The sequence below is a fragment of the Sapajus apella genome, unplaced genomic scaffold (assembly GCF_009761245.1).
Source record: "Sapajus apella isolate SASKATOON/1434 unplaced genomic scaffold, GSC_monkey_1.0 scaffold27, whole genome shotgun sequence".
NCBI lineage: Eukaryota > Metazoa > Chordata > Mammalia > Primates > Cebidae > Sapajus > Sapajus apella.
In genome coordinates this window covers 25177425-25189754 of record NW_022436967.1, presented here as the reverse complement: position 1 = coordinate 25189754, position 12330 = coordinate 25177425, and the positions used below count along the sequence as shown (strand labels likewise).

The following is a 12330-nucleotide window of genomic DNA, read 5'->3' as shown; positions in this document are numbered from 1 at the left end:
CGTCTAGGGGGAAATTTATAGCAATAAATGCCCACATGAGAAGGAAGGAAAGATCCAAAATCGACACCCTATCATCAAAATTGAAAGAACTAGAGGAGCAAGATCAAAAAAATTCAAAAGCTAGCCAGAAGACAAGAAATAACAAAGGTCAGAGCAGAACTGAAGGAGATAGAGACACAAAAAAACCCTTCAAAAAATCAATAAATCCAGGAGCTGGTTTTTTGAAAAGATCAACAAAATAGGCAGACTGCTAGCCAGATTAATAAAAAAGAAAAGAGAGAAGAATAAATAGATGCAATAAAAAACAATAAAAGGTATATCACCACCAATTCCACAGAAATACAAACTACAATCAATGATTACTACAAACAACTCTATGCACATAAACCAGTAAACCTGGAAGAAATGGATAAATTCTGGACACTTGCCCCCTCCCAAGCCTAAACCAGAAAGAGGTTGAAACCCTGAATAGACCAGTAACAAGGGCTGAAGTTGAGGCAGCAATTAATAGCCTACTAACCAAAAAAAGCCCTGGTCCAGATGGATTGACAGCTGAATTCTACCAGACATACAAAGAGAAGCTGATATCCCTCCTTCTGAAACTATTCCAAACAATCCAAAAAGAGGAAATCCTTCCCAAATCATTTTATGAGACCAACATCATCCTGATACCAAAACCTGGAAGAGACTCAGCAAAAAAAGAAAACTTCAGGCCAATATCCATGATGAACATAGATGCAAAAATCTTCAGTAAAATACTGGCAAACCGATTGTAACAGCACATCAGAAACTTATCCATCACAATCCAGTAGGCTTCATCCCAGAGATGCAAGGCTGGTTCAACATATACAAGTCTATAAGCATAATCTACCATATAAACAGAACCAAAGACAAAAAAACCACATGATTATCTCAACAAATACAGGGAAGGCCTTTGACAAAATTCAACAGCACTTTGTGCTAAAAACTCTCAATAAACTAGGTATCAAAGGAATGTATCTCAAAATAATAAAAGCTATTTATGACAAACCCACAGCCAGTTTCATACTGAATGGGCAAAAACTGGAAGCATTCCCTTTGAAATCTGGCACTACACAAGGATGCCTTCTCTCACCACTCCTATTCAATATAGTATTGGAAGTTCTAGCCAGAGCAACAAGGGAAGAAAAAGAAATAAAGGATATTCAATTAGGAAAGGAGGAAGTCAAATTCTCTCTATTTGCAGATAACATGATGGTATATTTAGAAGTCCCCATCGTCTCAGCCCCAAACCTCCTGAAACTGATAAGCAACTTTAGCAAAGTCTCAGGATACAAAATCAATGTGCAGAAATCACAAGTATTCCCATACACCAATAACAGACTTAAAGAGAGCCAAATCAAGAACGAACTGCCATTCACAATTGCTACAAAGAGAGTAAAATACCTAGGAATACAACTAACAAAGGATATAAAGGACCTCTTCAAGGAGAACTACAAACCACTACTCAAGGAAATAAGAGAGGACAAAAACAGATGGAAAAACATTCCATGCTCATGGTTAGGAAGAATCAATATTGTGAAAATGGCCATACTGCCCAAAGCAATTTATAGATTCAATGCTATCCCTATCTAGCTACCTATGACCCTCTTCACAGAACTGGAAAAAACCACCTTAAACTTCATATGGAACCAAAAATAGCCAAGACATTCTTTAGCAAAAAGAACAAAGCTGGAGGCATCACACTACCTGACTTCAAACTATACTACAAGGCTACAGTAATCAAAACAGCATGGTACTGGTACCAAAACAGAGATATAGACCAATGGAACAGAACAGAGGCCTCGGAGGCAACACCACACATCTACAACCATCTGATCTTTGACAAACCTGAGAAAAACAGCAATGGGGAAAGGATTAACTCTTTAATAAATGGTGTTGGGAAAACTGGCTAGCAGTGCGTAGAAAGCAGAAACTGGACCCTTTCCTGACACCTTACACTAAAATTAACTCCGGATGGATAAAAGACTTAAACATAAGACCTAATACCATAAAAACCCTAGAAGAAAACCTAGGCAAAAGCATTCAGGATCTAGGCATAGGCAAGGACTTCATGACTAAAAACACCAAAAGCATTGGCAACAGAAGCCAAAATAGACAAATGGGATCTAATTAAACTCCAGAGCTTCTGTACAGCAAAAGAAACAATCATAAGAGTGAACCTGCAACCAATAGAATGGGAAAAAATTTTTGCAATCTACCCATCTGACAAAGGGCTAATACCCAGAATCTACAAAGAACTAAAACAGATTTACAAGAAAACAAACAAACAAACCCAGTCAAAAGTGGGTGAAGGACATAAACAGACACTTTTCAACAGAAGACATATATGATGCCAACAAACATGAAAAAATGTTCATCATCACTGGTCATTAGAGAAATGCAAATCAAAAGCATATTGAGATATCATCACATGCCAGTTAGAATAGTGGTCATTAAAAAATCTGGAGACAACAGATGCTGGAGAGGATGTAGAGAAATAGGAACACTTTTACACTGTTGGTGGGAATGTAAATTAGTTCTACCATTGTGGTAGACAGTGTGGCGATTCCTTAAGGACCTAGAAATAGAAATCCCACTTGACCCAGCAATCCCATTACTGTGTATATAGCCAAAGGATTATAAATCGTTCTATTATAAAGACACATGCATGTGTATGTTCATTGTGGCACTGTTTACAATAGAAAGACCTGGAACAAACCCAAATGCCAATCGATGATAGACTGCACAAGGAAAATATGGCACATATGCACCATGGAATACTATGCAACCATAAAAAACAATGAGTTTGTGTCCTTTGTAGGGACATGGATGAATCTGGAAACCATCATTCTCAGCAAACTGACACAAGAACAGAAAATCAAACACTGCGTGTTCTCACTCATAGGCAGGTGTTGAACAGTGAGAACACATGGACACAGGGAGGGGAGCATCACATACTGGGGTCTGTTGGGTGGGACTAGGGGAGGAACAGTGGGGGTAGGGAGGTTGGGGAGGGATAACATGGGGAGAAATGCCAGATATAGGTGATGGGGATGGAAGCAGCAAACCACATTGCCACCTATGTACCTATGCAACAATCCTACATGTTCTGCATATGTATATATATGTATATAACACTGGAAAAATAAGAGAGCGGTATTACACAATCTATTAGATTTGATTAGTGACCTTATTGCATTTTTGTAAGAAAAAATTCACTAACTATACAGTTTTTACAAGAAACCTATGATAGAATCTGACTTTACTGGTGCAGTAGGTTTTCTTAGCTACTTACCATTAAAGAAAGGAAACACAACTTATAAATGAACACAACTTATAAACACAACTTCATAAATGAACAACAACTTATGTAAATAGACAATCATTGCAACATTATTTATCAATAGCAAAATAAAACTAACTCTCAAATCAAAGGAGCATGGATAAACATATTTTGACATATCCATAGGAGAGAAAAATGCAGTCATTAAAATTAATATTTTTCAAAATATTGAATATAGTAAAATTCTCACCATATCATGTTAGGAGAATAAACAAGATAAAAGAAAGTTAATTTTAATAATGATAAAAGCATACACATAAAAAATTAAGTAGACATACAACAAAATTTAAATTGGTCATATCTTGAATATTAAATTATAGGTGGTTTCAATTTTTTTCTTTCTAACTTTCTGTGTGGCCCAAAATATTTTCAGTGAGTTTCTGCGACTTTTGTAATTAGGTAAAAAAAAAAAATTAAGGAGTATAATTTTTAAAATCTGGGTTAAGAGTGGTTCGGCTAAAGAACAGGTGGATGGACTAAATGAACCTTTTTAACATCTCTTCAGTTCTAAGGACCATCTGCCCAGCCCTATTAACCAGTAACTAAAGAAAGAAGTTAGATCCAATTAGTAAAGCCAGAAAGAAATGCTGCCTTTGTGAGTTCTGTTTCCCTGTGCGTATCTGCCACCTTAAACTAATGGAGCTATTTATTGAGTTCAAGCTGTCCCCAAAGAAAGCTGCTTTTTACTTTGCTTCTGTGCAAATCTTGTTCACTTTTTACAACTGGCTACAGAATCAAAGCCAGCAGCTGGCCATCCATGCAACTACACAGAACAATAGCCTGAGCCCAACCTTCTGAAGAGCAGGCCTGCTCTGGTGTTATGAATGTATGCCTGCATAAAATGCAGACACCACCCAGGATGGTTGTATCTGCTGCTTCTGCTAAGGCGGTAAACACGAAAATGAGAAAGCCAAAACACATCCAGGGCCACATCTCACTGGGTGCCCTTGGGAAACTCAATTGGACATCAGTTTATCTTTAAAGGAGGAATCATAATGGCTTGCTCTGATTATGCCCTATAAAGTATGTAAGTGATTTATAAACTGCAGTTTTAACATATTAGTTGTTAGGTGATCGTGTTCACATTTTTTGTGTAATTCCTTTTTCAAGTACATACATAATGATGCTAAAGAACAGTAAAATAGCAGCAGTCTTCCTGCCATGCCCAGGACTTATGCCACTTTGTAATGTGATCTCAAAATGGACTGTAACGGGATGGCCCAGTGCTATTTATTATCACCACTTAAAGTGAACCCATATGCCAGTGGCATATTGAGCTAACAAGCTGTGATGTCATTGGCAGAAGCAGCTCTTCCAGAAGGCAGAGTTGCTAAGGATTGTCTATGACATTATTCTATTAGCATATTGGATGCTGCTCGTCAGTAGTAGCCATGGTATCAGGGGAAATAAGGTCAAGTGAAGCAGTGAGTTACTTGTGACTTAGGGGTTACCACCTGTCAAAAATCATACATACAGATTATGATTTTTTTCCAAAATTAAGCTGATTAATTTTGGAAATATTAATAGGATTATCACCACTTATATTTTTTTGCCCAAAAATGTTTATTAATTTTATAGTAGATAGCCCTTTTCCTTGTCAGAACAGAGTAATATTCAGGTATGAGCCCATCCTGCCATACTGTCTTTCTTTTCACCAAATTAATAGATCCGTATTACTTTTTGAAGTAGGAGAAATATTGTTGATGTATTTTACAATCGTCCCTGTTCTGATTCTCTTTCTATCTTACTGATTAAACCTTCCTTGACCCCCTACTTGAGAGCATGCTGATTTTTTTTTCCCTTGAGTCTAGTAATCAAAAAAAACTAAGCTCCACTGTCCTATTAACAACGGAATCTTACTGTCCAATGAGTAGTGGAATTTTGTTCAAGAGACAGAATAATGGTAATGGTTGCTTTACCAAAAAGTCACTTTGGCCAGCTATGTGGGCCGTAGGCAGGGAGATGTGTGAGGAAGAAGTTATAATCCAGATGATAGTTGGAGATTTCTTCAACCAGGGCTTTGGTATTCAGGGATGGGAGGAAGGATTCAATTAATATTTAGGAGGTAAAATCAACAGGTACAGATTGGATTTGAAAATGAATGCCAGGTTTCTAGGTTGGGTGCATGGGGTGACACACCAAAGAAGTAGCTACCAATGTTCTTTGTCTCCTTACAATCTACAAGAGAAAAGAAACATAAAAACAGGCAAGTGCAATTTACTGAATAATTTCCAACGGCCAGGAATTATGCTTAACATTCTAGATGCCCTGTCTCATTGATTCTTCTCATCAGTCCTATGAGGTACTGTTATTATTGCCATTTTAAATATGGGGAGACTGAGGTTAGGAAAGATGAAGAAAGGTGCTCAAGTTCACTCACGTGTGTGGTAAACCCAAATCTGAAACTTCCCAGGTAGGCTGACTGCAGAGCCTCTGCTACTCACTGCTTTGTAACGTTTACTTGTAAATACTCTAAAGCAAATTTAAAAAAGAAGCCCTTTTAACCACTTAGAAGAACTAACTGCCAGAGAGTGTTTTACATTTAGCCATTCACATAAAAGTAATGCAAATTAGTAGTTATTTTATTCTTAAACTCATATTTTAATATACAAATAAGATTTCTAATTCCCAAAGAGAGAATCTTAGAAGATAGTTTGAAAGATGAAAAGTGGAAAACTGTTTCATTAAACCCATTTATTTTTTATTATTATTTTTAAATATATATATATATATATTATTGCATTTTAGGTTCTGGGGTACATGTAAAGAACATGCAGGATTGTTGCATAGGTACATACATGGCAATGTGGTTTGCTGCCTCCATCCCCATCATCTATATTTGGCATTTCTCCCCATGTTATCCCTCCTCAACTCCCTACTCCCCACTGTTCCTCCCCTAGACCCCTCCCCCCACTCCACAGACCTCAGTGTGTGATGCTCCCCTCCCTGTGTCCATGTGTTCTCATTGTTCAACACCCACCTATAAGTGAGAACATGCAGTGTTTGATTTTTCTGTTCTTGTGTCAGCTTGCTGAGAATGATGGTTTCCAGATTCAATCATGTCCCTACAAAGGACTCGAACCCATCATTTTTTATGGCTGCATAGTATTCCATGGTGTACATGTGTCTCATTTTCCCTGTCCAGTCTATCATCGATGGGCATTTGGGTTGGTTCCAAATCTTTGCTATTGTAAGCAGTGCTGCAGTGAACATACTTGTGCATGTGTCCTTATAATAGAACGATTTATAATCCTTTGGCTATATACCCAGTAATGGGATTGCTGGGTAAAATGGAATTTCTATTTCTAGGTCCTTAAGGAATTGCCACACTGTCTTCCACAATGGTAGAACTAATTTACACTCCCACCAACAGTGTAAAAGTGTTACTATTTCTCCACATCCTTTCCAGCATCTGTTTTTTCCAGATTTTTTAATGATCGCCATTCTAACTGGCGTGAGATGGCATCTCAATGTAGTTTTGATTTGCATTTCTCTAATGACCAGTAAATGACCAAAATTCTTATAATAAACATGTGGAAACTACACAAGACCTTAAGGGTCCTGCCTCCTACCTCATGGTCCAATGCCCTTCATATTACTTTGTCCGTATATTTAAGTAGAGTTAAGAGATTAAAGTTTGTACCTTTTCAGTACAAACTTTGACCGACTCTTCTTGGAATCTATTTAGTGCTTTATTATAGATGCACTTCATTTGTCTCTATTGTTTCCCAGATGCAGTTATGGCTTGATTGTGTCATTGTTCCCTTAAAACTCAAGATTCTAACCTACAGGAACTAGGAGCAATTTTCAGTGTTTCGTGCTTTCTTGCTTCTGGCCATATTGTGAGGCTGTCTTCAAGGTAGTCCCCGTAGGTACCCATTCAGATAGAATGGCTTGAGAATTGTTCTTTAAACTTTTAATTTCAACATCTTTAAATTGCACTTACTTGTTTTCATGTTTGGTTCTCTCTTCTAGATTTTAAGTTATCCGAGATCATAGTGCCTTGGTTGTCTTACTGCTTGGCACACTATGTGGCACATTGCAATAAGTGATTTTTAAGTAAATAAGCTTGGAAATAATTATAAATGATTTCTTTTTTAAACTTCTTTTGTTGATACCTGCTTTTCTTCTCATTTATCTGAATCAATGGGTCATTATGGAAGGTGAGCTTGTTGGAGGAAATAAACATTTCAATTGCACCTGGGCTCTCTTCTTAGTGTACTTTTTCCTCAGCACGCCACAATTACCTAAATTCAATAAAGCAAAAATAATGAAACTTAATTAAAGGTGAAAACATAAAGTAGTTTATTAATTTAAATAAAGTGAGCCTGTTATCCCCCTGACATTTTTTTTTTTTTTTTTTTTTTTTTGAGTGGGGGTCCTGCTCTTTTGCCCAGGCTGGAGGGCAGTGGCACCATCTTAGCTTACGGCACCCTCTGCCTCCTGGCTTCAAGTGATTCTCTTGCCTCAGCTACCTGGGTAGCTGGGATTAGAGGTGTGTGCCAGCATGCCTGTCTAATTTTTGTATTTTTGATAGAGATAGGGTTTCACCATGCTGGCCAGGCTGGTCTCAAATTCCTGACCTAACGTGATCCGGCTGCCTTGCCCTGCCACAGTTCTGGGATTACGGACATGAATCACCATGCCCGGCCCACCCTGACGTTCTTAATGCCTTGATTCTGGAAGATGCAGTTCTTAGTAACCAAGCTGTGGCCCTCTGATGTCACTTTAGAGAATGATTAATATGTCACGTGGTTAGCTGGGCTCTGAGATGATCTCTGTGACAAAGCAGTCTACATTGTTCTTCCAAGGAAGAGATTTGTGTGTGACATATTGAAGTGGAATTGGTTTTGTTTCGGTCTGTTATTTCACAACCTGTATTTTCCATTGTGATTCTTTATCACTAGAAGATTTTAAAACTCAGAGACAATAAAATAGAATATAAAAACTCTGGGAAGGCTCTTAAATTGATTGACAGGAAAACAGTTTAGTTTGTCAAGTGCATTATCAGTAGGCCTTCTTTCCATACTAGGAGATGGAATGGAATATATACATTCCATTCGAGAATATATGCTCAATATAATGTTTGAATATATACTCAAAGAAGTCTGTTGCATTCATTCCTGGCATGGCCTCCTTACTAGTTTTTCTAACTCTGCTATGTCACCTGTTGTTTGGTGGATCAGCAACTTACCGAGTTTGTTCTCTATACCTTTGTCCCTGTAGAACTGTGTTTGGAATCAGGCTTCTTAGGACAGAAAATCAATGGAAGTTGTGAAAGAAGGTGAAACCCTGGATGCGCTGGAGAGGACATGGCATAATGGAGAGGAAGAGGATGGGCATAGGAAAAAGACACAGGAAAGCCCGTTAGGGACAGTTTAGTAACCTCCACATTAATCTGCTAGTCACAAATGCACTGAGAATCCACACAAAATTGTAAGAGGGTATTTTAATCTATAAAATACATGAAAAAACTATTTTCAAGTTTTTCAAAGACATTACTTACACAATATGTATTATTATTATCAGACTCCAGAAATCTATCATTTTGTATAATTTAAAGAATTCAAATTGCTTAAGAAGACTTCAATAGAGAGTTTTCAAGTTTTCACTAACACAGTCTATCTTTTCTTTAATTAATTCTGTTAATAAGATTTTTCTGCGCATAGGTATTACCACTTACCACCTTACATTTTTAAACTCAGTGTTAACCATGCATAGGGAAGCTTCTTTCACATTGATGGTCTTTAATTTTGAAAGGAGTTCCTCTCTTAATCATCATTAGTTTATTCAGAGACCATAACTTCATTTTAGGCTGTCTTTGATCCCCAGCAAGAATGACTGGGCATTTTCTTCCAATTAATACAACTGGCTACTGTTTAAATGAATTAATCACTAATTCAACTATCTTGATTCTAGTAGTATTACATTAGGGACCATTTATTACTAAATGATGGAAAGAAAGATCCATTTTTTTAATGTGATAAATTTTATTGGGGAAAATTTTGCTGCCATGGCAAGTATTCTTGGCAGACTCTTGCCTTGTTCTCCTGCTTTGGAATCAGGGTGTTTAGATGATATACCATAGATAGGGATTTGAAATGTAAATATTGAATTTACAAAGAGCTTTACTTAAATGCTTATATACACTGCCATTAGTATGGCGACTACATATTTTAAGTGCTCTGTAAATATTTGTTGGATAAATAATACATGAAAACACATTTTTCTTTTTTTTTTTTACATGGAGTTTTGTGCCTGTCACCCAAGCTGGAGTGCAATGGTGCAATCTCAGCTCACTGCAGCCTCCACTACCTGGGTTCAAGTGATTCTCTGGCCTAAGCCCCCGCAGTAGCTGGGGTTACAGGCACACACCACCACATCCGGCTCATTTTGTATTTTTAGGAGAAATGGGGTTTTACCATGTTTGCCAGGTTTGTCTTGAACTCCTAACCTCAGGTGTTTCACCCCTCTTGGCCTCCCAAAGTGCTGGGATTACAGGTGTGAGTCACCACACCAGGCCATGAAAACATGTATTTTAATTAGTTCTGTTAATAAAATTTTACTGCATATAGGTAATACTACTTACCAGCTTACATTTTATTTTGGACTTGAATATTCATGGTCTATATTTTGCATCTAAATATCCAGTAAATGTGTACAATAACTCAAGCTTCATTTGGTATAAGAATGCCTTCCTATTTCAAACTTGTTTTTTTCCCTTTTTGTGGAGAGTGGGGTCTCACTATGTTGCCCAGGATAGTCTCAAACTCCTGGGCTCAGGCTTCCTGCCCCTTCTTCCCTAAATTTTGGGATCACAGGTGTGAGCCACCCAGCCCAGCTAAGAATGCCTTCTTGAATAGAATCACATTTAAAAATTTTTTAATGACTACAGATTTTACAAATTTATTTAACAATTAGTTTTCTATGCTTAATGATGAGATGTATAATTACTAAAACTTAATGAAACATGTTTAGTTTTAATGCATGATTTTACCTTCCATTTTGTCAGCTAGACTTTTGCACAACCAATTCAGCATCAATATTTGAAGCATATGTGAGAGTATCCCAATATTGTGGATGGATAATAGCTTCACACAAGGATATTATAAAAGCGAAGAGAGAAAATGTGGCTTAAATAGTCTGATCAATTACTTTGCATCTGGTGAATATTACAAAGAAAAATGCCCTCTAAAATGTGTTTGTATTTTCCTCTTTATATTTTATATATTTAGTATTCATTTTTATGTTTCCTGAAAGAAAATATGTAAATTTTGCTATAAAATCAAGCCATCTTTGTAAAAGTGATCTTGCTTAAAATTACAAAATCTGCCTGAGAGTAATTTATAAAGGTGTGAATGTATCTGGCAGCTTGGGTAAGCAGCCTGAGTTACTTCCTGATATATACATTTGGCTTGCTCTGGAGAGGACTGTATGTGTCTGTATAATTTCTTTTGTTGTTTTATTTTAAGGGACAGGTTCTTGCTCCATTTCCTATGGTGGAGCACAGTGATATGATCATAGCTCACTGTTGCCTTGATCTTCTGGGCTCAAGTGAGTTTTCTACCTTAGCCTCCCTGAGTAGCTGGGCCTACAGGTGCTCACCACCATGCTTAGCTAAATTTAAAATTTTTTTTGGTAGAGATGGAGGGTCTTGCTATGTTGGTCTGAAACTCTTGGGCTCAAACGCTCCTCCAACTTTGGCCACCCAAAGTACTAGGATTATAGGCTTCAGTCAATGCATCTGGCTCTATAATTTCTGAATTGCTCCTGAGTTAGCAGAACTGGCTTGCATCTGGTCTTTATCTTCCTCCAGGTACAAAATCCAGGCCCATCACTGATGGGAATCAGGAGTGAGAGAGAGAGGTTACTATTCCACTCAATGTGTAGTATATTAAGCCCTCTGAGCCAATCAAAATCATGTGGGCATTAAAGTTCAAAAGTGCAACATAGATGCATTCATTTATAGTGACACTGTTGCTTAGGCAATAAGAAATCCGAATCTCTTACTAAACTAGCCAACAGCAAGAATTTAAAGGATTTTATTTCATATAGCTGGTATTTTGAATCAATTAGTTATAGGATTTTTTTTTTCTGAGAATGTCTTTCTAATAGATATTTAGTTTTTATTCAAAGTTTGGGTGACATAAGAGTTATGGCTGATAGCTGCTATAACATAGAAGCCTAAAGCTTCATAGTTTAGCACAAAACATGCTTAATTTTTTTTCACATAAAGTCTAGTGGAATAATGGTGGGGAGAGGGGGGGTCAGGCTCTTGAATCTTCGATATGTCATTGTTCAGGGACTCGAGTTTATAAAGATGTGTTTAGAGAGCCATCTTGATAGACACTGCTTCTAACCATTGGCTTCTGAGGTCTTGTTAGCAGTTGACATCCAGCTGGCCCACTGAGAAAGTGAGAATGTACAGGACGGTACAGGAGATTTTCATAAGTCAGGCCTGAAAGTGGCGTGCATCTCTTTTGCTTACATTCTATAACTTGTTGTATGGTCAAACCAAATGCAGAAGGGGTAGGAAAATGAAGTTGTCTGTGGAGTAGCCATTTTCCAAAACAACGCTTCTCTGTGAAAAGGCAGCTTGAATTTTTGGTGGACAGCTAGCTTCTGCTATGGGAAGAGAGTGACTGTGATTACTGTATTCAAGCAGCAACTGAAAATTGTCAATGTAATGGTATTGAAAATAAAGCTGTTTTTAAAAATGGAAACTAAACACTATTAAATCCGGCATTGAATACATTTAGAACTTCGCTTTAGAACTAGAGGAGATGGTATAGCATGAAGTAGAGTCCCATTTAGATGATTAAGGAGATATTTTGGATTTCTGAAATTAAAAATAGTGTTTCCCCTTTTTTCCCTCTGGAAAGTAAAACATAGTTTTTCCCAAGGGAAAAAGAGAAGAAAGTATTTTTTACTTTTCAAGTAAAGATCTAAAATTCCCTCTTTCTGTA

The 12330-nt window shown here is 37.2% G+C and overlaps 1 protein-coding gene across 40 annotated transcripts in view; it reads left to right on the top strand.

Annotated features, from left to right (window-relative positions):
* ANK2 (ankyrin 2) overlaps positions 1 to 12330 on the top strand; it is a 675434-nt gene that overhangs the window by 368798 nt on the left and 294306 nt on the right. The window lies entirely within an intron of this gene.